General features: G+C 45.1%; 1 long non-coding RNA gene across 5 annotated transcripts in view; it reads right to left on the minus strand.

Annotated features, from left to right (window-relative positions):
• Window positions 1–22770, minus strand: part of LOC145536928 (uncharacterized) — a 453923-nt gene that overhangs the window by 339253 nt on the left and 91900 nt on the right. Inside the window, exon 3 of one of the 5 annotated variants that reach the window (XR_014076089.1) lies at window positions 13671–13811. The exons of the other annotated variants lie outside the window; for them this stretch is intronic. This is a non-coding gene — a long non-coding RNA (uncharacterized LOC145536928). The remainder of the gene's footprint in view (window positions 1–13670; window positions 13812–22770) is intronic. 5 annotated transcript variants of the gene reach the window in all.

The raw sequence follows: 22770 nt of genomic DNA on the forward strand, positions 1-22770 counted from the left end.
CACAATATTGTAAAGTAATTAGCCTCCAACTATAATAAATAAATAAAATTTTAAAAATATATTATGGTCAATTCTTAAGAACTTTCAACATGAAAAAGAAAAAAATATATGAGCTCAATATTACAAGTAAAAAAGAAAGAAAGCAGTACCCTTTCTTAAAGTATAAATAAATTACTGCCTTTGGAAAAACTGTAAAGAGATGCATTTTTCATTTAGAAAATATTTGCCTGGTGTTTTTTGGATAATGCCAGTTACTGCAAAGTAATGTAATGATGATAAATTCCTTTTGTGACTCATCTTGAGAATTAGTTTAAGTTCACATTGCAAACTATTTGCCCGATATTACTTTCTCCGTCAACAGCCAGAAGTGAAAAATCTTCCACTGCCTCGCAACAGGAAAGATTTCAGAGAACTGACATCCACATAGGGTGGGTCTTCCCACAGTCATGTATAGAGAAATTATCCATGTTTCCCCAAGTAATCCCAGAATCTCAGTACAATTCAATGGGAACGGGGTATGTGTAAAAAGAAACTGTATAGATATGTTCCAACGCCAAAAACGTGGTCCCCATGCTTGACAAAGCAATGAAACTACTCATCAGATCAAGACAGTGACTGTCTGGGCAACTCTGCAGGACTTCTGCAATTTGGGTAGCACTGACGCTGACCATCTGGAACTAACTCTTAGACCCTGCATTCCATTTCTGATTTACTTGTGGCCTCTGATTCTTTGGCCAGAAGTACTGGCTCGTTTCAACAGAAAGCAGCCTCGGCAGGATGGTTCAAACATAAATGGATTCAGTTACTCGCTAAAGGTCAATAGCCTTTGATGGGACTGGCAAGAGTTTCCCAACTTTCCTCAGCAACTATTCCAGTATCATAATTTTTGTCAGCTCAGTTGCTCAGTTGTGCCTGACTCTTTGCAACCCCATGGACGGCAAACCCGCCAGGCTCCTTTGTCCATGGGATTCTCCAGGCAAGAATTCCGGAGCGGGCTGCCATTGCCTACTACTCCAGGGGATTTTCCCGACCCAGGGATCGAACCCTAGTCTCCACTGTCTCCTGCAGTGGCAGGCAGATTCTTCACCAACTGAACTGCCTGGGAACTTTCTTTAAAATGCTTAAATTCCATAGTGTCTACTGAGCATGTCACGCTAAGACAAGTTAATAAAACTATCCCACATGGAAACTGGTACATCAAGTACAGCACTAAAGAACAAAAATAATTACCACAAAATGGCATCGGGTTATTGTTTTGGTAACAAGGAAACTCATATTTTAGAAGAGAAAGCTGATGACCTTGAATGAGCCTTTAAAATATTTGGTAAATGTGTAACAAATGATAAATTAAAAGGTGCAGTATGTGATTTTTGCACGACATGAGTGGAAAAAGCCAGAAAGTTCTTTTGTTTGCTATCCCTTATTGCTTTTACTAAGGCATTACCAAAAAAGGAAATTAACTGAGGCAATAATTGGCTAATGAATAGTGTAGGCAGAGATATAAGCAAACAGGGGGAGGTCAGAAATTCGGATTATTAAGAAAAAGAAAACTGCTTCCTTCCACCTCAGAAGTTTCAAATGTTGAGCAAAAGCTTTCTCAAATGCCATATTTAGTCACTTCGGGCAAAAAAAAATAAAAGCAAGCCCTAAGACAACAATGATCTGATTCACAATGTCATCTAATATATCAGATGATCTCATGATAGAGAGAGTTAAAACAAGAGAGAAAGACTTGGGTTCAACTAAGAAGTTAAATATGTAAGGCAGACTCGAGACCTTTTTTTTCCTAAATAAAGGTTTTTAACGTTTATTTTAAATTGGAATATAATTGCTTCATATTGCTGTGCTGGTTTCTGCTGTACACAGCCTGCATCAGCCACATGTATACACAGACCCCGTCCATCTTGAGCATGTCTCTTAAGCTCATCCCGGCCCTTGCGGTCATCACAGAGTACCAAGCTGAGCTCCCTGAGTTACACAGAGGCTCCCCACTCACTGTCTGGTTTACACATTGTCATCTACATAGGTCAATGCTATTGTCTCAGTTCACCCTCCCTTCCCCTTACCCACCCTATGTCCACAGGTCTGTTCACTACGGAGACCTTTTTCCAGAAAAGAACTCTGGGAATGAGAACAGTCACATGAACTTCCTGGGCAGTAACTAAACCGGAAACCTACAGTGTATCCCAGGAATTTATATTCTCAGGGAAACTACAAGCCTGGCCTGGAAAGGAATATCTTCAAACGCTCCCGTACATATATGAAAAAAGAGGCAGTTTCTAAAGGTCTCCAGTATAAGCTCGGTGGGGTGTGCTGCCCAACGTCCAACTTACAGGAAGCCAAAAAGAGTTAACAAACAAGGATATGCCCCCCGGAGACCCCAAGCAACAAAGCCAGAAGCAGAAGCACTGCTGTCCGGTAAGATTTCATGGTTGTCATCTGTTCATTATACTTGCCTCTCATCGTCTCGTTTTCTGATGAAAGATATTCACACCCACACTGTTAGCGTGTTGATATTTCATATGCAAGAGGGCATGCAACTTTTTTTTTTAATATTTATTTTTGTTTATTTGCCTATGCCAGGTCTTAGGGGTGGCACACAGGATGTTCGATCTCTGCAGCAGGTGAACTCTTGGTTGTATAGCATGTGGGATTCCGTTTCCCAACTAGGGATGGAACTGGGGTCTCCTGTTTTGGGAGCTCAGAGTTTTCAGCCACGGGACCAACCACGGAAGTCCCGGGTTTTACTCTTTAAATCAAAAAAGTGGGTGATGGCGAGTTACCTGAAGAAGACGGAAACTACTCCTCTCTCAAGACCATACTTTGAGCTGGAGGCTCTCTCACTGCATGGGACTTGGGGTTCTTTTCTTGGGACTCCCCTGAGAATGGAGTCCAGGAAACTGGTTTCTGTGGATACAGAGTAAGCAGTGTGCATATGTGTGCATGCCTGCTCAGTTGAATCAGACTCTTTGTGACCCCCATGGACTGTACCCCGCCAGGCTCCTCTGTCCATGGGATTTCCAAGGCAAGAATACTGGAGTGGGTTGCCATTTCCTCCTAGGACCTTCCCAACCCAGGTCGGGGGTCCCTGCTTCTCTTCCATTGCAGGCAGACTCGTTGCTGTTTGCACCAGCGGGGAAGTATGTAGGCACCTGTTTTAGGTGCCTAAAAGACTGGACTTTGGCTGACCTCTGGATGTGTCCCTAACCTTCCCCCTGTGTTCTGGTGTTGTTCTCTGCTGCTGGGCACAGCATACTTTATTCCTGCTCTCCAGGCATAGAGGCAGTCTGTAGTTAGTCCTCTGAAGTGGGATGTGAGCAGAACTGTCACATAAAACGTCTGGGTCCTCATGAGTGCTTCTGCAGGCTTCCATCCCTTTTGCTTGTTGCTGGCTAAAATGTATGATGCCTAGAGTTGGCACAGGGACCTATGTGACAATGGGAAGGGTCTCTTGCTCTACTGGGACCACAAATGATCATCTGGAGCTGGATCTGCCTGCACACTCTGGGTGGGAGAGAAATGTCTATGTCCTTTTTGATCCAGTGACATATCCTGTCTCTCTGTTACAGCTACTTAGCTTTTACCCTCACACAGTAATCTTCAGGAAAGCTGCTACACTGTCCATTGTTGGAAACATTTATACAGAGGTATCTTAATTTGTATGAGTGTCCCTGGTGGCTCAGATGGTAAAGAATCTGCCTACAATGCAGGAGACCTGAGTTCGATCCCTGGGTCAGGAAGATCCCCTGGAGAAGTGAATGGCTTCCCACTCCAGTATCCTTGCCTGGAGAATCCCGTGGACAGAGGAGCCTGGTGGGCTACAGTCCATGGAGTCGCAGAGTCAGACAAGACTGAGCAACTAATTCTTTCCTCTCCCATTCCAACAACTTGGTTTCAATTACGCTTCCCAGGTCGCTCATCGATAAAGAATCCGCCTGCTAATTCAGGAGACGCAGAAAGATCCCCTGGAGAAGCAAATGGCAACCCGCTCCAGTATTCTTGCCTGGAGAATCCCATGGACAGAGGAGCCTGGCGGGTGGCAGTCCACGGTGTCGCGAAGAGTCAGACTTGACTGAGCGACTAACACCCTCACCTTCACATCTTCATTTCCACCTGGCTTCTGTTGGCTCCGGTCACGGTTATCAGTGGAGACGGCCCCGGATGGTTCCAGGCATCCTTGCCACCATTTCAGAAGTATCACTGAGATATGCCTTCTCGTGGTCTCAGGAGGAAAGTGTGTGTCTGTGTCAGGGGGAATCCCTGCTTCTAGAAAACAGAAGCCATCATTGCCGAATGGCCATCTCTGTGATCATCTGTGATCAAGGGTCAGCGAACACGCGTGTCTGGAGCAAGCCAGAAAGGACGCTCTCTGGATGTAGTCACTGCCCTCTGTCAGCTCTCCAATCCCTTTAGTAAGAAAGTGCTGGCTGCTGCTGTTGCGGCTAAGTCGCTTCAGTTGTGTCCGACTCTGTGCGACCCCGTGGACTGTAGCCCACCAGGCTCCCCCGTCCCTGGGATTCTTCAGGCAAGAACACTGGAGTGGGTTGCCGTTTCCTTCTCCAAATACATTGCTGGAGGATTCTCCAACAAACCTGCACTCGGGCCCAGCAGAAGGGAGCCCGCCCAGCCTTGACAGGGGATGTAGACCATCTGCCTGCAACCGACAGCCAGGTGCCAAACCCGGCCGCGGCTGAACAATGCGTCTCGGGGCGTGCCATCTGACCTCGTGACAGCCCACCCCGGCTGCCTGGCGGGTAGGTCTCGGGAGCCAGGCCTCTCAGGCTAACTTAATAAAACAGCAGGGGATGCTGGTCACCCACTGTCTCCCCACAAGATCACGGCGGCATGTAAAATAGCATCTGTGTCTGCTGCAATGCAGTCCTCCGTCTCCGGCAATCACGTCTGGCTGTGAGTGTCTAACAGGAGGTGGGGAGAGCTTCACAGGCTACAGACCTTCTCACACTCACGCTCAGCACAGATAGTCTCCCAAGGGACAGTTAAGCTAAGAGCATAATCCAGTCACAGGAAGACGGGCAGTGTACAACTGCACCCACGTGAGGTCCCACGCTAACTCAGTCGTATCCGACTCTTGGTGACCCCATGGACTGTAGCCCGCCAGGCTCCTCTGTCCATGGGATTCTCCAGCCAAGGATACTGGAGTGGGTTGCCATTTCATTCTCCAGGGGATCTTCCCGACCCGGGTCTCCTGCTCTGCAGGGAAATTCTCTACCATCTGAGCCACCAGGGTTCCAGGAAGGACAGTGAGGTCACAGAGCATGCATCTGGTCACCAGAACCAGAAAGGGCAGGACAGGGGGCATGTCATAAGACAGGGGAAAAATAGAATCTGGTTATTACATCGTTTGTGCCAAACCAGGGTGAGACTAGCAGATTGGGGGCCTGATGCTACGTACCACAATGGTCCTATGGCTAGAAGGGGACTGAACTTAACACAGAGGATTAACTGACCCACCCACTCGAGGGGCACAGAATGATTTAGAGACCAGTAGACTGTGTCCAGCAACAAGGGAGATGTCCAAATACACAAGGCATACTACCTGGAAATGGACCAACTATGTCCTGTCTGTGTAGCAAATGTGTACACCCTTCAACACCATTAACATGTTTGGCTCAATTTTACTTCTCAAAGCTGCTACAAGGTGTAAAATTCCTTCCGTCCTTTTGCAAGGGCTTTTTCAAAAGTGTTGGTGTTCCGATGACTAACTTACATACCTCACATACAAATATTTGCTATGTTTACTTACCTAACTACCCCTTACTCCCTCACTGAACTGTATCCTTACATGACACAGAATCAACTGTAAAGGAAACTTACTGGCTAATAAAAACTTGGTAGGTAAAAAAAAAAAAAAAAAAAAGTATTGTTCCCCACCGTAAAGTTGTATCTCAGAGGGAAGAGAAATAGCTGTAAAGGCCAAAAAAATTAGTCATGGGATATTCTCAGACGTACATGATGGCGTTACACTTCAGTCATGATTAACATTTTCTCAGAGTTTTCTCTTTTCCACAGCAGCTAACACATCATTCTTTCTCTTAAATAATGAAAAGCTGGGAACCTTGCCAAAAAGTTCTCTAGACAGATGCTATTTGATCATTTCAGTGAATTCCATCATTTTTCACATCTTGGTAATTATATTTCAGAGGCAGAATTCATGCAGAGTCTGGTGGGCTTGCTACTACAAAACTAGACCCCAGAAATAAATTAAGCAGAGAACTCTAGCAAGCCTGGGGACGTGGGGTGCCCTGAGGGTCTCACATGAGGCTTGCTTTTCGGGAATCCACGGTTTCTTATTTTGTGCTTCATTTCAACTCACCTTTTCACTTCTACCCCACACTGAATTACCTGTAGGGAACCATTAAACTCTTGGTTTCCTCTTGAGAAGATTAACTCCTGGCAAATCTTCTGGAGTTTGGAGAAAAAAAAAAAAATACAAAAAAAACTGCAGGTTCTATCTCATTAGTTACTCGTACGTGAATTAAACCATGATGACATTCTCAAAGAAAACCAAGGCCACAGAAAGGGCAGACTTATTTTTAAATGTTTGCTGACTATGATAACAGTTAACATTTGTCTAATCTGACTTCCAATGACCTGAGACATGAATCCACCTGGCCTGAGTAACATGAGGATGTCTTGGGCTTCCTTGGTGGCTCAGCTGGTAAAGAATCCACCTGCAATGCGGGAGACCTGGGTTGGATCCCTGGGTTGGGAAGATCCCCTGGAGAAGGGAAAGGCTGCCCACTCCAGTATTCTGGCCTGGAGAATCCCATGGAGTGTACAGTCCACGGGGTCACAGCAAGTCGGACACGACTGAGTGACTTTCACTTTCTAATTATATTAATTTGTGTCTTTGACATACCAGCAAAGTCACAAAAAGAAAATCTCGGCTTTCCAGAATTTGGTGCTTATTAGGTCCAAAGGATTATTTTTCATGATAGTAGGGGATTCACAGGACATGCAAACTCAATCACAAATCAACCTAGACACTAAAAAAGATGCCACTTATATTGATACCTTTTTTGCCTTTTCATTGATGCTTTTATATTGATGCTGTTGCAAAAAAAACAGAAAACTGACTGCCAAAGAATTGATGGATTCATACCGTGGTGCTAGAGAAGACTCTTGAGAGTCCCTTCAACAGCAAGGACATCAAACCAGTCAATCCTAAAGGGAATCAATGCTGACTATTCATTGGAAGGACTGATGATGAAGCTGAAGCTCCAATACTCTGGCCACCTGATGGGAAGAGCTGACTCATTGGAAAAGACCCTGATGCTGGGAAAGACAGGGCCGGAGGAGAAGGGGACGGCAAAGGATGAGATGGTTGGATGGCATCACCGACTCAATGAGCTTGAATTTGAGCAAACTCTGGGAGATAGTTCAGGACAGAGGAGCCTGGCATGCTGCAGTCCATGGGGTCACAGAGAGGCGAACATGACTTAGCGACTGAATAACAACAAGGATATTGACGCTCGTGTGGGAGGAGGGAGGACCAATGAATCAGGCACACGTTCAGGGCTGCTCATGGCTGCACTCAGGACCAGAGCAAAAGGAAAATCCGTTCTCACAGGAAACTCCCTCACTCGTGAGAGCTGGGAGTGGCAGTCAGTTTTCATCCTGAGATAACCAAGGGTGGTCACTCCTGTTCTAAGGCATCGACCAGGAGGTCATCAAGGTCAGCGGTTTCCAACGTTTTGGGCACCAGATACCGGTTTCGTGGAAGACAGTTTTTCCAAGGACTGGGGTTTGCGGATGGGTTTGGAATGATTCAAGCACATTACATTTATCATGCACTGGATCGGGAAGATCCCCTGGGGAGGAAATGGCAACCCACGCCAGTAATCTTGCCTGGGAAATCCCATGGACAGAGGAGCCTGGAAGGCTACAGTCCATGGGGTCGCAAAGAGTCGGACACGACTGAGCGACTTCTCTTTCTCTTATTATGACATGAGGTCCAGCTCAGGTCATCAGACGTTAGATCCTGAAGGCTGGGGACCCCCAATCTAGCTGAGGATCCTGAAGGCTGGGGACCCCCGATCTAAGTGAAGTCACCCCAGTAGAGGCTTGCTTTTCCAACACTTTCCACATCAACGATCCATGCCGTGGGGACACAGCCCCTGGCAGACAGCAAGAGATCCTTGCGCATGAAGGGAACTGACGCTCCTGAAGGAAAAAGGAAAGAGACGCGCGTCCAGCTGACAAGCTTGTATGGACTAAAGACACAGGAACCGTCCGACTACAAGGCCGGTCGGGTGTTCGTGCGCTTTATTTGCTCTGGAAATTACTAGGATGCTTTCAGTAGCTGTCCTTTCCATTTGCTCAAAAGCTGATTTACGAGAATCTCCACCTGAAAAGACACTAAGGGTGTGTGCGTACGAGAGACACACGGCCGAACTATCAAGTCTAGGACTCCTTTTCTCTACAGTAACGATCAAAGTGAGGTCTACGGGTGCGCTGATCGGCTGCTTGAAAGCCAAGAGAAGGATTTCTTCCAGAACAGGCCGTTGTGGACACAGAGCGGGAAGGAGAGGGTGGAGCAAAGGGAGACAGTAGCATTGAAACACATAGGTTACCGTATGTAACAGAGACGTGTGCTTAGTCCCTCGGTCGCGTCCAACTCTTTGCGACCCCACGGACTGTAGCCCACCAGGCTCCTCTGTCCATGGGATTGTCCAGGCAAGCATACTGGATTAGGTAGCCATTCTCTTCTCCAGGGGATCTTCCCGACCCAGCAACTGAATCCGGGTCTCCCACATTGCAAGAGGATTCTTTATCACCTGAGCCACCAGGGTAAGAAAGGCAGTGGAAATTTTATGAATGACACAGGGAACTCTCTGACAACCTATGGGGTGGGATGGGCTGGGAGGTTGGAGGAAGGTTCAAGACGGAGGAGACATACGTATACCTGTGGCTGATTCGTGTCGATGTGTAGCAGAAACCAATGCAATATTGTAACGCGATGATCCTCCAATTAGAAACAAATAAATTAAAAAAAAAAAAAAACCCAACTACCATCATCTTTGAATTAGAAAATGTTAAACGTGTGAATGGGGTGAGGGTCCTAAGAACCGCTGCTAACAAACGGTTCATAAAACTGGAGAGGGAGGGGCGTTTCTCCCCCTGGTTGCAAGACTGTGAAGCTGTTAACTTTGCAAAGTGGATGTTTTTTGATCCCGGAGAAGAAGAAAGAAGTTATTCACGCTAATAAACAGGCCATGTCTGAAGTGTTTTTCATGATCCCTTCCTGTACATCTAGAAGTTGAAAAGTACAATATTATAAAGTAATTAGCCTCCAATTAAAAGTAATTTATTATTTTTTTTAAAAAAAGCTTTCTCTCCTCTCCCCTCCTGCCCTTTTATTTGTTAATTTCTTCTCAGTCTTAAGTCGAAAGGTTTAGAGCCCGTTCTAAGAGAAAGATGGTTATGTTGCATTAGTATGAATTTGGCTCTGTTAAATAAATATTCATCTGCAAATTAAATGCTTTCAGTCAATCTAGTTGAGCTGGTCAGCTGTGTCCGACTCTTTGCAACCCCATGGACTGCAGCACGCCAGGCTTCCCTGCCCATCACCAACTCCTAGAACTTACTCAAACTCATGCCCACTGAGTCGGTGATGCCATCCAACCATCTCATCCTCCTTCCACCTTCCATCTTTCCCAGCATCAGGGTCTTTTCAAATGAGTCAGTTCTTCACATTGGGTGGCCAATGTATTGGAGTTTCAGCTTCAGCATCAGTCCTTCCAGTAGGTTTGAAATAAAATCCATACAAGTTACAGGAATATTGAAAACTAAAGTAAGCAAAGCTGTTTTGGCTTGAGCATATTGTTTCCAAATTAGATTTTATGTGTATAAATGTAAAATTTAGTATCTATAAAATCTGTATGAACATACACTTCTGTGAGTTATGGCTACATGTATATATATTTTATGTGTATAATATATATTGATTCCACCTACCTATTGTGACAGCTATAAGGATAAAAACAGTATATAACCAATAGTAAATTATGGTTCACTTACTCTTTGCAGGGATAAATATTTTATTTAAAAAATATTTTAATGGGTCAATACTTGACTTGTATTTATTTTATTTCAAGCATTTAGTTCTTCCAAGATTTATGAATTTGGGTCATAAAAACAGTCATAGTTCTGGCAAACAACTTTATGGAGTTTTTTGTATATAAATATATGGATGAGTGCATGCATACTCAGTCACAAACTCATATCTGACTCTTTTGTAACCCCATGAACTGTAGCCCGCCAGACTCCTCTGTCCTTGGGATTTCCTAGGCAAGAATACTGCAGTTGCCATTTCCTCCTCCAGGAGATTTTCCCAACCCAGGGATTGAACCCATGCTTCCTACGTTGGCAGGCAGATTCTTTACCACTGAGCCATCTAGGAACCCCTAAATGCATGGATACTATTTTAAAATCCATAATTCCCAATTCTGGGATAAAAGTATGCCAGTAGTTTAAACACAGTGGTTTATTGTGACAAAAAGCAGTAATCTGGAAATAATCGCAGCACTAAAAAACACTAAAAAACTGAACTGCCTCACATTTTCCACGATCAAATAGAAAAACAAAGATTTTTGATGCAGTCAGTCTAAAAGACTTTTAGAATATTACTAACTTTCATTTATTTTAATGCAAAATAACAGTGAAATGAATAATAAAATGTATTCTAAGTTCTAAAAAAAATAATAAAAAAATAAAGGTTGACTCAGTGGTAAAGAATATACCTCCAATACAGAAGATGAAGGTTCAGTCCGAGTGGGGAAGATCCTCTGGAGAAGGAAATGGCAACCCACTCCAGTATTCTTGCCTGGAGAATCCCATGAACTGAGGAGCCTAGCGGGCTACAGTCCACAAGATCACAGAGTCAGACACGACTGAGCAACTAAGCCACCAACGACTACTCACAAGTAGAACATGGGTTTAAGGAGGTCCAAAGGGAGGTCCAAAGTATATTTTGGGCTTCTCTGATAGCTCAGCTGGTAAAGAATCTGCCTGCAATGCAGGAGACCCAGGTTCGATTCCTGGGTCAGGAAGATCCCCTGGAGAAGGGATAGGCTACCCACTCCAGTATTCTTGGGCTTCCCTGGTGGCTCAGCTGGTAAAGAATCCGCCCACAATGCGGGCGACCTGGGTTTGATCCCTGGGGTGGGAAGATCCCTTGCAGAAGGGAAAGGCTACCCACTCCAGTACTCTGGCCTGGAGAATTCTACAGACTGTATAGTCCATGAGGTCACAAAGAGTCGGACACGACTGAGCGACTTCAGAAGAAGAAAGTATATTCAGTGACACCAGTTACTACAAAAATAGCCTCGTGCACATGAGAAATGACAAAGGCTTGAGGTAAAGCAGTGCTGGGAGGGAACTGAGCCAGATTCAGATCTGGAATAAACGACTGGATTCAGAGAACAGAAAAAGGAGAACTGTATTTCCTAATTAGGCATAGAAGGCCTGGGGTGCCTTTGATTCGGGGACCCGGAGAATTCAGCTTGAAGTCTGCAATGTTTTCAAGTATACTTGTGTTCAGAAAGCTCACCTACGCACTCATCTCCAGGGCTGTGGCAGGAAGTCATCACAAACTCAGTGGCTTCACACAAGTCAAATTTATTATCTTACAGTTCTAAAGGCTTAAAGTCCAAGATGGGTTTCACTAGGCCAACATGAAGATATCTGCAAGAATCCAGTTCCTTTCGGAAGCTCAGGGAACAATCCTCAAGGAGCCTGCTGTCCTTGACTCTCAGCTCCTTCCACCACCTTCAAAGCCAGGCAGGGCTGGTCCAGTGCTTCTCACACTACATCCCTGCCTGCCTCCTCCACCTGTTAGGACCCCTGGGATGACGCTGGATCTGTCTGAATAATCTATTTTGTGTCAGTAGATGGGGAGCCTTAATTCCATCTGCAACGTTGCCACAGAAAGCCACAAGTTCAGAGACTCCAGGAATTACAATGGAGACATCTTTGAGGGGTAGGCTTTTTATTCTGCCTTTGCAACGTTGCCACAGAAAGCCACAAGTTCAGAGACTCCAGGAATTACAATGGAGACATCTTTGAGGGGTAGGCTTTTTATTCTGCCTTCGACAAGTGTGTGTGCGGGCTAAGTCCCTTTGGTCGTGTCCGACTCTTCTGCAACCCTATGGACTGTAGCCCTCCAGGCTCCTCTGTCCATGGGGATTCTCCAGGCAAGAATACTGGGGTGGGTTGCCATGCCCTCCTCCTCCAGGGGATCTTCCCGACCCACAGTTCGAAGCTGCATCTCTTACGTGTCCTGCATTGGCAGGCAGGTTCTTTATCACTAGCGCCACCTGGGAAGCCCACCTTCTACAGCAGTGGTCCCCAACCTTTCTGGCATCTGCAACGGGTTTCATGAAAGATAATGTTTCCATAGACCGGGGGCAAGTGTCAGGGGGATGGTTTCAGGATGAATCAAGCATATTACATTTATTTCTTTATTTCCATTATTATTACATCCTCTCTGCACTTCCCTGGTAGCTCAGATAGTAAAGAATCCGCCTGCAATGGGGGAGACCTGGGTTCAATCCCTGAGCGGGAAAGATCCCCTGTAGGAGGGCATGGCAACCCACTCCATTATTCTTGCCTGGAGAATCCTGTGGACAGAGGAGCCTGGAGGGCAACAGTCCAGGGGGTCGCAAAGAGTCAGACATGACTGAAAGGGGGAGCTGTGAGGGACTGGACATCGGATTTGACACTACACAGTGCAGAGCCCAGAACACGAAGCTGGGGTTTTCGAGCACATTGAGGGGACTGAGAACTGTCTGGGGATGAATCTTCAGGGTGGAGAAAGAAGACGTGTCCGTGAAGAAACAAAGAAAAAGCAGCTGGAGGAGAAAATGCAGCTGGGAGAGAGTCGCAAAAGTAAGACGTGGGTGAGGGGAAAGGTGTGAGCAATGGTTTCTGACTGGGTAAAAATCTACGCCTGAGAAACTCTTGACATGTTGAAATAGTGTACAAATTGCCCCAGAGGTAACGGGTTTAATTCTGAGCCACAGCAAAGACACATAAAATATTGCTATTTCTGTTTGATATCGTACACTGTATAAAACACAGTAAACATATATACATGATTTCACATTTCTGTCCACATTTGAATCTCGTCTAAAATCCTCTACCCATAAATGGAGTGTCAGACTGAAGAGAGCTATTCTAAGTAAGAATTTTCCATGGATTTGTTATGGCTGGATGCAGTGAACTTGAAATAAAAAAATCTCCTTGGTGGTTTCATTTACATTAATGCAGTGCATTCCTGTGAAATGTCTGTATCTAATGACGAATAATCAACCCTTCTTAACTCTAATAAAAAAATTTATCATGGAAGGACCACGTTAATGGCAGTTTGAGTTAGCATGACTGTAGAGTAATTTTTTGTCGTTCCGTAAGTTTGTTTTTATCTCCCTTTCATTAAGCCTTAAAATATTCAGTTAAATTGATAATACTCTTTTAAGATGCAGTCTACACACACACACACACACACACACACACACACACACACACACACAGGGCTTCCCTGATAGCTCTGCAGTAAAGAATCCACCTGTCAAGGCAGGAAACACGGGTTTGATCCCTGGGTCGGGAAGATCCCTGCAGAAGGAAATGGCAAGCCACTCTAGTATTCTTACCTGGAGAATCCCACGGAGAGAGGATCCGGACAGGCTACGGTCCATGGCGTCACCAAGAGTCAGACACGACTGAAGCAACTAAGCAGAACTACGAAGGTAAATCTTCTGGCCTCTTCAGGAAGCATTTCAGGAGGTTGGGGACTGGAAGCAGAGACAACTGTCAGAAAGCCAGTGCGGCTCTTCTGGAGAGAGGTTCTACGTCTGAGCTGGGATATGGTGAACCAACTAGAAGCGGAGCATATGAGACCCTAACAAATGGGAGGGGAGAGTGGAGATGGTTCTGAGGTTTTGAGATGGGCTAGGGGTAAAGTAAGCAATTCAAACTGGAAAAAGAGAAAGTAGAGTTCTGGGGAGACACTGACCAGCCAGGTGGCCACTGTAAGACTCACAGAGCTTAAGGGGAGGAGTGGAGAAGAAGCAGGTTTGAAAGAGACGTTAGCTGCTGAGATGCAAGTGGTTATAGCAGAGACACACCTTCTTTTTTCTTTCTTTCTTTCTTGCCTCCCAGAATACTCCTCTATTTTCCCCCATTTTAAACTTTTTATTCTGTATTGAGGTATAACTGATTAACAGTGTTGTGATAATTTCAGGCGAACAACAAAGGGACTCAGCCATCCATATGCACGTACCCACTCTCCCTCAAACTCCCCTCCCATCCAGGCTGCCACATGACATTGAGCAGAGTTCCCTGTGCTGGACAGCAGGTCCTTGTTGGTTCTCCATGTTAAATATAGCAGTGTGTCCATCTCCATCCCAAACTCCCTAACTATCCCTTCCCCCATCCTTCCCCCTGGGAACCAAAGGTCATTACAGAGTATTGAGCAGAGTTCCCTGTGCTGTACAGCAGGTCCTTGTTGGTTTTCCATGTTAAATACAGCTGTCTATCCCAAACTTCCTAACTATAGTATGGCAACCCTTACATGCAGAGTCTAAAAAGAGATGGTACAAATGAACTTATGTACAAACAAATTCAGAAACAGATTCACAAAGTTAAAGAACCAACTTAAGGTTCCCACTTAAGGGGGAAGGATGTAGGGAAGAGACACATCCTTTTATAGGAGACCGAGCTTTGTTCTGGCCAAGCTCCCGACTCTTATTAAGAGTTCAGCTTTTTCAACTCGACAGTGAGATAAAAGGGAGTGAACTGAACATCATATGTCACTGCCATCTTGTTTAAATATCATGTGTAAGGATTTTACTAGCTCATAACCAAATGTGCCCTCAGATGAAGTTAATGATGCTTCAAAACCAGGGGGCAGGTGCGAGGGAGTGTTTATATTTTAATATGAGGCAGGACACTGGCAAGAGAGGGTAAGGATGACGTAGCCACATAAATCACCCCGCAGTGAGCCAGGACATATAAATATGTCATCCAGGGGGACAGTAACTGAGGCTGACTCAGTGGAAATCGTAGCTTGGCGAACGTCTGTATACGCTCGTACGATGAGGTTCTAAATCAACATTTGTTTGCTTCTCCTACACTTAAAATGTTTGTCAAGGAGTATCATTTGCACAGATGAAGTGATTTACTCCTTGTTTACCCAATACTTTCTCTTCCTTACACAATTATAAATGTTTCCCCTTAATGTTACGCTATTGTTTAGAACTTTCATTTGCAATTTTTTATGCTATTCTTTCAATGCTACACTGTAAAAAAGTAATGTATTTTGACTCCATACGTAACTATAAATTCATTATCTAAAACCAAAGATATTTCAACAGTCATAAAAACCATAGGACAAACTGGCAGTCTGTTCTATTCCCTATGTGTGTACTGAGCATCTCTAAAATAAATATATTTAAGAGATAATGTATAAGTGTCCAGCACTGTGACTGGCCAATGTACAATCAATAAAGAGTTCTATTCTTCCCTGTTCAGGAGAGTGGAGATGATGACTTGAAATTCAACATCAGAGACCCCAAGAGCATGGCACCCGGTCCTGTAACTCCACGGCACATAGAACAGGGGAAAGTGGAAACGGCGACAGACTTTATTTTCCTGGGCTCCAAAATCACTGCAGAGGGTGACTGCAGCCATGACATTAAGAGACGCTTGCTTCTTGGAAGGAAAGCTATGACAAATCTAGACAGCGTATTAAAAAGCAGAGACATTACTCTGCCAGCAAAGGTCCATCTAGTCAAAGCTATGGTTTTTCCAGGAGTCATGTATGGATGTAAGGTTCAAATCTGTACCTCTCTTTCACACAAGCAAGGGGGTTACGGGTTTTGAGCCTTTCTGGGTAGCATGATTTAGTTTATACCCAACACGAAACTGGTCCCTGGTGCCAGGAAGCTTGGGGACCGGTGACTTAAAGGACCTAACGCGGAAATGAAAAAAACTAGTATGGGTGTACAATAGGAAATTGCTGACTGATGAAACTCATTAACAGATCATATTTTCACATGAACACAGGTGGGAATGAATGCTAGGAGCCAAAAACACTTTCAGAAAGTGCAATAAAGTCATGCCATGAAGACGGATAGTAGCCAGATAAGATGAATAAATGGTGCGGAATGAGAGGTGGAAAAGCCTGTGCATCGGTAAAGCTTTTATTGCTTTAAACAATAACGTGAAGAGGGCAAATGCCAAGCACATGAGATTTATATTTTCAACGGATCTCAATTCATTAAGGAGCAAGGTCAGACATTTAAAGGGATCGTTACATGATGTAGAACTGGACGAACCACACCATTTGTCATAGTGACATTCATGAGGAAGCCCACAATGAGTGGGCTTTGAATTATATTCAAAATAATGCTTTTTTTTTCACGTATACTTTACACACACTTGAATGTTTAAAATCAATGGGGAAAATTAAACAAACACTAGATGGCTATTCCTTTGGTTGCTTTAAAGTTTAGCTGTTGCTGTCAGTCGCTAAGTTGGGTCCAATTCTTGGCAACCCCATGGACTGCAGCACACCAGGCTTCCCTGTCCATCACCATCTCCCGGAGTTTGCTCTGTCCATCGAGTCGGTGATGCCATCCAACCATCTCATCCTCTGTCGTCCTCTTCTCCCACCTTCAATCTTTCCCAGCATCAAGATCTCTCCCAATGAGTCAGTTCTTCGCATCAGATGGCCAAAGTATTGGAGTTTCAGCTTCAGCATCAGTCCTTCCAGTGAATATTCAGGACTGACTTCCTTTAGGATGGACTGGTTGGATCTCCTTGCAGTCCAAGGGACTTTCAAGAGTCTTCTCCAACACCACAGTTCAAAAGCATCAATTCTTCGGCGCTCAGCCTTCTTTATGATCCAGCTCTCCACATGTACATGACTACTGGCAAAACCCTAGCTTTGACTAGACGGACCTTTGTCAGCAAAGGGATGTCTCTGCTTTTTAATATGCTGTCTAGGCTTGTCACAGCTTTCCTTAACAATTATTCAATTATTTTTAAAAGAAAAACAAGAAGTAATGTGGTATATAGAATACTCACTGGAACCTGGGGGAAAAAAAAGGGATTTCTAGTCCTTGTTTTTTCATGAACTGTCAACATGACCTTGGACACGCATTATACTCTCCCTAAAGCATTATCTCCTGTACTTAAAATCACAAATGTGTCTTCTCAACGCCTTGGGTCACTTTCACCTTAGAGCGAGTATCATGATGAAATACTGCAGACACATCCCCTGGTTTTCACTATGGATTTTGTTCTTGGTATCGCCCAGCCTCACTTGATGGATATCAACAATCTGCCTGATCCCATCACCCCCTGGCTTCACAGACACACTCTGTGATTCATTCACTGGTCCTGTCTGACCACAATCGGCCCCTCAGCCTTCCACCGGAGAGGCCCCACACAGATAGCTAGCTAAACTATTCTAGGGCCTTGGTTTCTGCCATTTTATAGGGCCACAGCTTATGTGACCAGGCAACTTAGCATTCCCAGAGTGTCTTCTTATCTTAAATTTTTACACACCTCATCTACCCTGCTCTATTTCTGCAGCCAAAGCTAAGAGGAAGATGATTCGAACTGCATGACTTTCTGGTCCAGGGGTGAATACTAACAGTTTTCCAGATCTCGTTGATTCCTTCTGGTGAATTCAAATATATTTCAATCACCTGTTGTTTTATCAAGTAGAAAATTCAACAACCCCCCCCCCCATTCTCCTAGCCATTGTCTTCCTGACCCAGGGCTCAAACCTGGGTCTCTGGTATTGCAGGCAGATGGTTTACCAGAGTCTGAGCTGCAGCAAGTCCCATATAGGCACTTATATTAATTAAAATTGGGCTTCCCTGGTGGTCCAGTGGTTAAGAATTCACCTTCCAATGCAGGGGACGGAGGTTCCATCCCTGGTCCGGGAAGATCCCGTGTGCCTAGGGGCGACAAAGCCAGTGATTGGCAACGACTGAAGCCCGTGAGTCACAACAAGAGAAGCCACCATCATGAGCAGCCAGCACACGACAGCTGGAGAGTAGCCCCCTACTCACGGCAAAACTAGAGGAAGACTAAGCATGCAGCAATGAAGACCCAGCAAGGCCGAGGGGGAAAACATGTACTCCCATGGTGGATTCATGTCAGTGTATAGCAAAACAAATACATTATTGTAAAGTTAAAAAATAGAAAATGAACTAATTTAAAAAAAAAAGATTTTTAATTCATTACTTAACACAAAATAAAATTTAAAGCTCAGTTCTTGAGTCACAGAACTCTTTTCCACATGCAGCTGGTAAAAGGTATTTTGGGAAAGAGATGCTGGACTAGAATCCATCAAGGAGAAATTCACAGGTGAGACAGTCAAACGGGGACCCTGAGTAGCATAAGGGTCTTTCAGGAGGTCAGCAAACTTTTCTGTAAAGAGTTAGAGAGTCAATATTGTAGGCTCTGTAGGCCAAAGAATCTTTTTTCACAGCTCCACACTGCTGTCTTACAAACACCTTTTCCTAAGTCTTTTGTCTTACAAAAGTCGCCACAGACCGCTTGCCCAGGAGCAGCCATGAGTGTCTTCCAATAAAACTTTATCGACAACAAAGGCAGGGGGCCAGACTCATCCCAGAGGCTGTAGTGTGCCAACGCCCACAATGGGCGGGATGGGCATTCAATGAGCACAGTCCTTTCTCATTTCCTCGGGTTGCTCTTCTGCTAATAGGAGAAAGTGACTGCATCACAGTAAATTAATATTTTATCCCCCACCCCCCCATAGTACTTCCCTGGTGGCTCAGATGGTAAAGCGTCTGCCTACAACGTGGGAGACCTGGGCTCGATCCCTGGGTCGAGAAGATCCCCTGGAGAAGGAAATGGCAACCCCACTCTAAGACTCTTGTCTGGAAACATCCCATGGACGGAGGATCCTGGTAGGCTACAGTCCATGGGATGGCAAAGACTCAGAAACGACCGAGTGACTTCACTTTCACCTTCCCCATAGTATGTGCCGAAACAAAACATATTCAACAAAAAAGAAAAAAAAAAAAAAATCAGACCAGGACATTTTGTTTTTTCTCTCTCTCTCCCACAAAAGCTGCCCTGCCCTCTAAATGTGAGTAAGGCCAGCTCTGATCCTTATCATCTCTTTCCCCAGCGCCCCGCTTCACAGACTCCACTAAAGAATGCATAACGAACAAACACATGAAAAGATGCTTAACATCACTCATTATTAGAGAAATGCAAATCAAAACCACAATGAGGTATCATATCACACCAGTCAGAATGGCTGCTATCCAAAAGTCTACAAGCAATAAATGCCGGAGAGGGTGTGGAGAAAAGGGAACCCTCTTACACTGTTGGTGGGAATGCAAACTAGTACAGCCACTATGGAGAACAGTGTGGAGATTCCTTAAAAAACTGGGAATAGAACTGCCATATGACCCAGCAATCCCACCGCTGGGCATACACACCGAGGAAACCAGAATTGAAAGAGACGCATGTACCCCAATGTTCATCGCAGCACTGTTTACAATAGCCAGGACATGGAAGCAACCTAGATGTCCATCAGCAGACGAATGGATAAGGAAGCTGTGGTACATATACACAATGGAATATTACTCAGCCATTAAAAAAATACATTTGAATCGGTTCTATTGAGATGGATGAAACTGGAGCCCATTATACAGAGTGAAGTAAGCCAGAAAGAAAAACACCAATACAGTATACTAATGCATATATATGGAATTTGAAAGATGGTAACGATAACCCTATATGCGAGACAGAATAAGAGACACAGATGCATAGAACAGTCTTATGGACTCTGAGGGAGAAGGTGAGGGTGGGACATTCTGGGAGAATAGCATTGAAACATGTATATTATCATATGTGAAACAGAACACCATTCCATGTTCGATGCATGAGACAAATGCTCAGGGCCGGGGCAATGGGATGACCCAGAGGGATGGGATGGGGAGGGAGGTAGGTGGGGGGTCCAGGAAGGGGAACACATGTAAACCCATGGCTGATTCATGTCAATGTATGGCAAAAACTATTACAATATTGTAAAGTAATTTGCCCCCAACTAAAATAAATAAATTTATTAAAAAAAAAAAAAAGAAAGAAAAAGAATGTAGGAAAACAACAACAACAACAACAACAAAAAACCCACAGGTTTAAAAAAAAAAAAAAGAATGCATAGCGATCGCATGCACTGGGTTGGCTTGAATTAGAAGCTACCTGGGGAAGGTCACGTCCCTCAAACACACAAACGTTTTTCAAACGGAAGAGGCGCTCCTGAGAGGCGAGCAGCTGTGGGCCGAGGCTGGCACTGGGGAGCCCTGTCGGAAGTGCGTCAGCAGCTTGTTAGGCAGAAACCCTTGACCTCTGCCTTCTGCGCCTCATAACAAGCCTCCTGCCGCCTCTGTTCCTGTGTTCTCCACATGTGCCTCACTCCAAAGAGAAATAAAAGCTCTCTTCCCTCTAGATTGGCACAAAGATGCTGTCTGGAAAGGCTTTAACTCAGAGCTCAGAGTGTACGGATTTCAAACGCCTCCCCTGATCTCCCCAGGCCAGCCTCAAAGAGATTAATTTAGCAGAACCCTTGGGCCCCCAACCAGAGATAGAAACACTTGAGGCTCTGTACCTTTTACCAACAGCAGGGCTTGCAGGTACGTGAGCAGAAAACTGCTCACTGCTCAGCAAATGTGAACACAACACCCACAGGACACCAACAAAGCTCATGTTTATTGAGAAGAACCATGGGGATTTCATTCACGTGTAGGGCCGGGTGTCAGGCATGGGTTTTCCTATAAAAACAGTGTGAAACTGTGTTGCTGTTTTGTTTTTTTTTTTTTAATTTTATTTATTTTGGGCTGCCCTGTGTCTGTTGCTGGACGCAGATGTTTCTCTGGTTGCCAAGGGCCGGTGCTATTCTTCGTTGTGGTATACGGGCTTCTCCTTAAGAGGCTTCCCTTGCTGTGAAGCACAAACACTTTGGTCAGCAGGCTTCAGTATTTGCACCTCGGGGGCTCAGGAACTGCGGCTCCCAGGCTCTAGACCACATGCTTAGTTGCTCCGCAGCGTGTGGGATCTTCCCAAATCAGGGATCGAACTGGTGTCTCCTGCACTGGCAGGGGGATTTTTCTTTTTTAATCACTGAGCCACCAGGAAAGCCTGTGACACCGTCTTCACTGTGAGTGCTACACCAGCCGCCACGTACATCAGTTTTCCCAACTGCTCGTTAACGAAGAAAAAATCTATGCGTGCAGAGAAAAGCCAAGGGCAACAATGACAACATCTGGACTGCTTTCTGGATGCAGAGATTTAGGAAATGCGCACTAAAATTCCTCAAAAATTGGGGGTAGTATTTAGTAACGTCTGCTACAAGCTTTGTGCAAAGATGATACTTGTTATATAACTACATGCTGCAACTAAGACCTGGCACAGATAAATTTTTTTTTTTTTAAAAGCTGCCACTATAATACATGGGACTTCACACGTGGCTCAGTGGCAAAGAATCTGCCTGCAACGCCCGAGATGCAGGAGATGCTGGTTTGATCCCTGGGTCAGGAAAATCCTCTGGAGGAGGGAATGACAATCCACTCCAGTATTCTTGCCTGGAGAATCCCACGGACAGAGGAGCCTGGGGGGCTACAGTCCATGGAATCGGACAGTCAGACACGACCAAAGTGACTAAGTATGCAGGCACACACCATAATACATATATATGTGTGTATATATATACACATTCATATGTATGTGTGAATATATGCATATACACAGACACATATTCATTTTTTGGCTAAGACTTCCTTCGTTTCACATAAAGTCGATGTCAGATGCTCTCAAAATTTGAGATGAATCAGGAATGGAAAAGATCTTCACGAGATCCAGCATGGAAAGAACTTTCAAAAGTTTCATCGATTTATTTAGAGTAGGTATAGGTCGATCTTGTATTTACATCTTCAGGATAGGCTCAGGAGAAGTCCTACGTGCAAACGTGTTGGAGAAAAGGAACACAAAGCAGGTGGTTGGGAATCCTGGGTGACCGGGACTCGCCCCACTCTACGCCTGATGAATTGATTCTATATTTATACCATTCTGGCTGTGCTGGGTCTTTACTGCTGCAGCAGAGAGCTGGGGGGTGGGGGTGGGGGGCTACTCTTGGCTGCAATCTCAGTCTTCTCACTGCGGTGGCCTCTCTTGTTTCAGAGAACCGACTCTAGGGTGCGAGGGCTTCGTAGCGGAAGGTCCCGGGCTCCAGAGCACAGGCTCAGCGGCTGTGGCTGAGTTGCCTTGAGGCAAGTGGGGATCTTGCCGGTCCAGGGACGCAGCCCGTGTCTCCTGCTCTGGAAGGTGGATTCTTGACTGCCGAGCCACCAGGGAAGTCCTCCTGATGAATTTAAACGAGCTGGTTCCCGGATGAGAGGAGCCGTAAGTCACTGCCCACGCTCCCATCCTTGCCTGCCCCTGTTGCTTCAACGTGCCTCTGCGCCTCTGAGCCTGGCCCCTACCCACAGTCAGCGCAGGTGACTTTCTGCTGTTTCCTCTCTCAATCCATCACCTTTTTAATGTCAAGATAAGGATGTTCCTGACCCCTTTCCCAGTCTTTTCAATGAGTCAGCAGTGCCTCTGTATCTGCAGATGGCGGACAAGCACAGTCAGACAGATACAATACACTCTCTTCTGCATTTGTCTACACGTATCACTCTGATCAGCTAGCTCTAGCTGCTACAT

This window comes from Giraffa tippelskirchi, chromosome X (assembly GCF_054371585.1).
Source record: "Giraffa tippelskirchi isolate mGirTip1 chromosome X, T2T-mGirTip1v1.2.pri, whole genome shotgun sequence".
Classification (NCBI taxonomy): domain Eukaryota; kingdom Metazoa; phylum Chordata; class Mammalia; order Artiodactyla; family Giraffidae; genus Giraffa; species Giraffa tippelskirchi.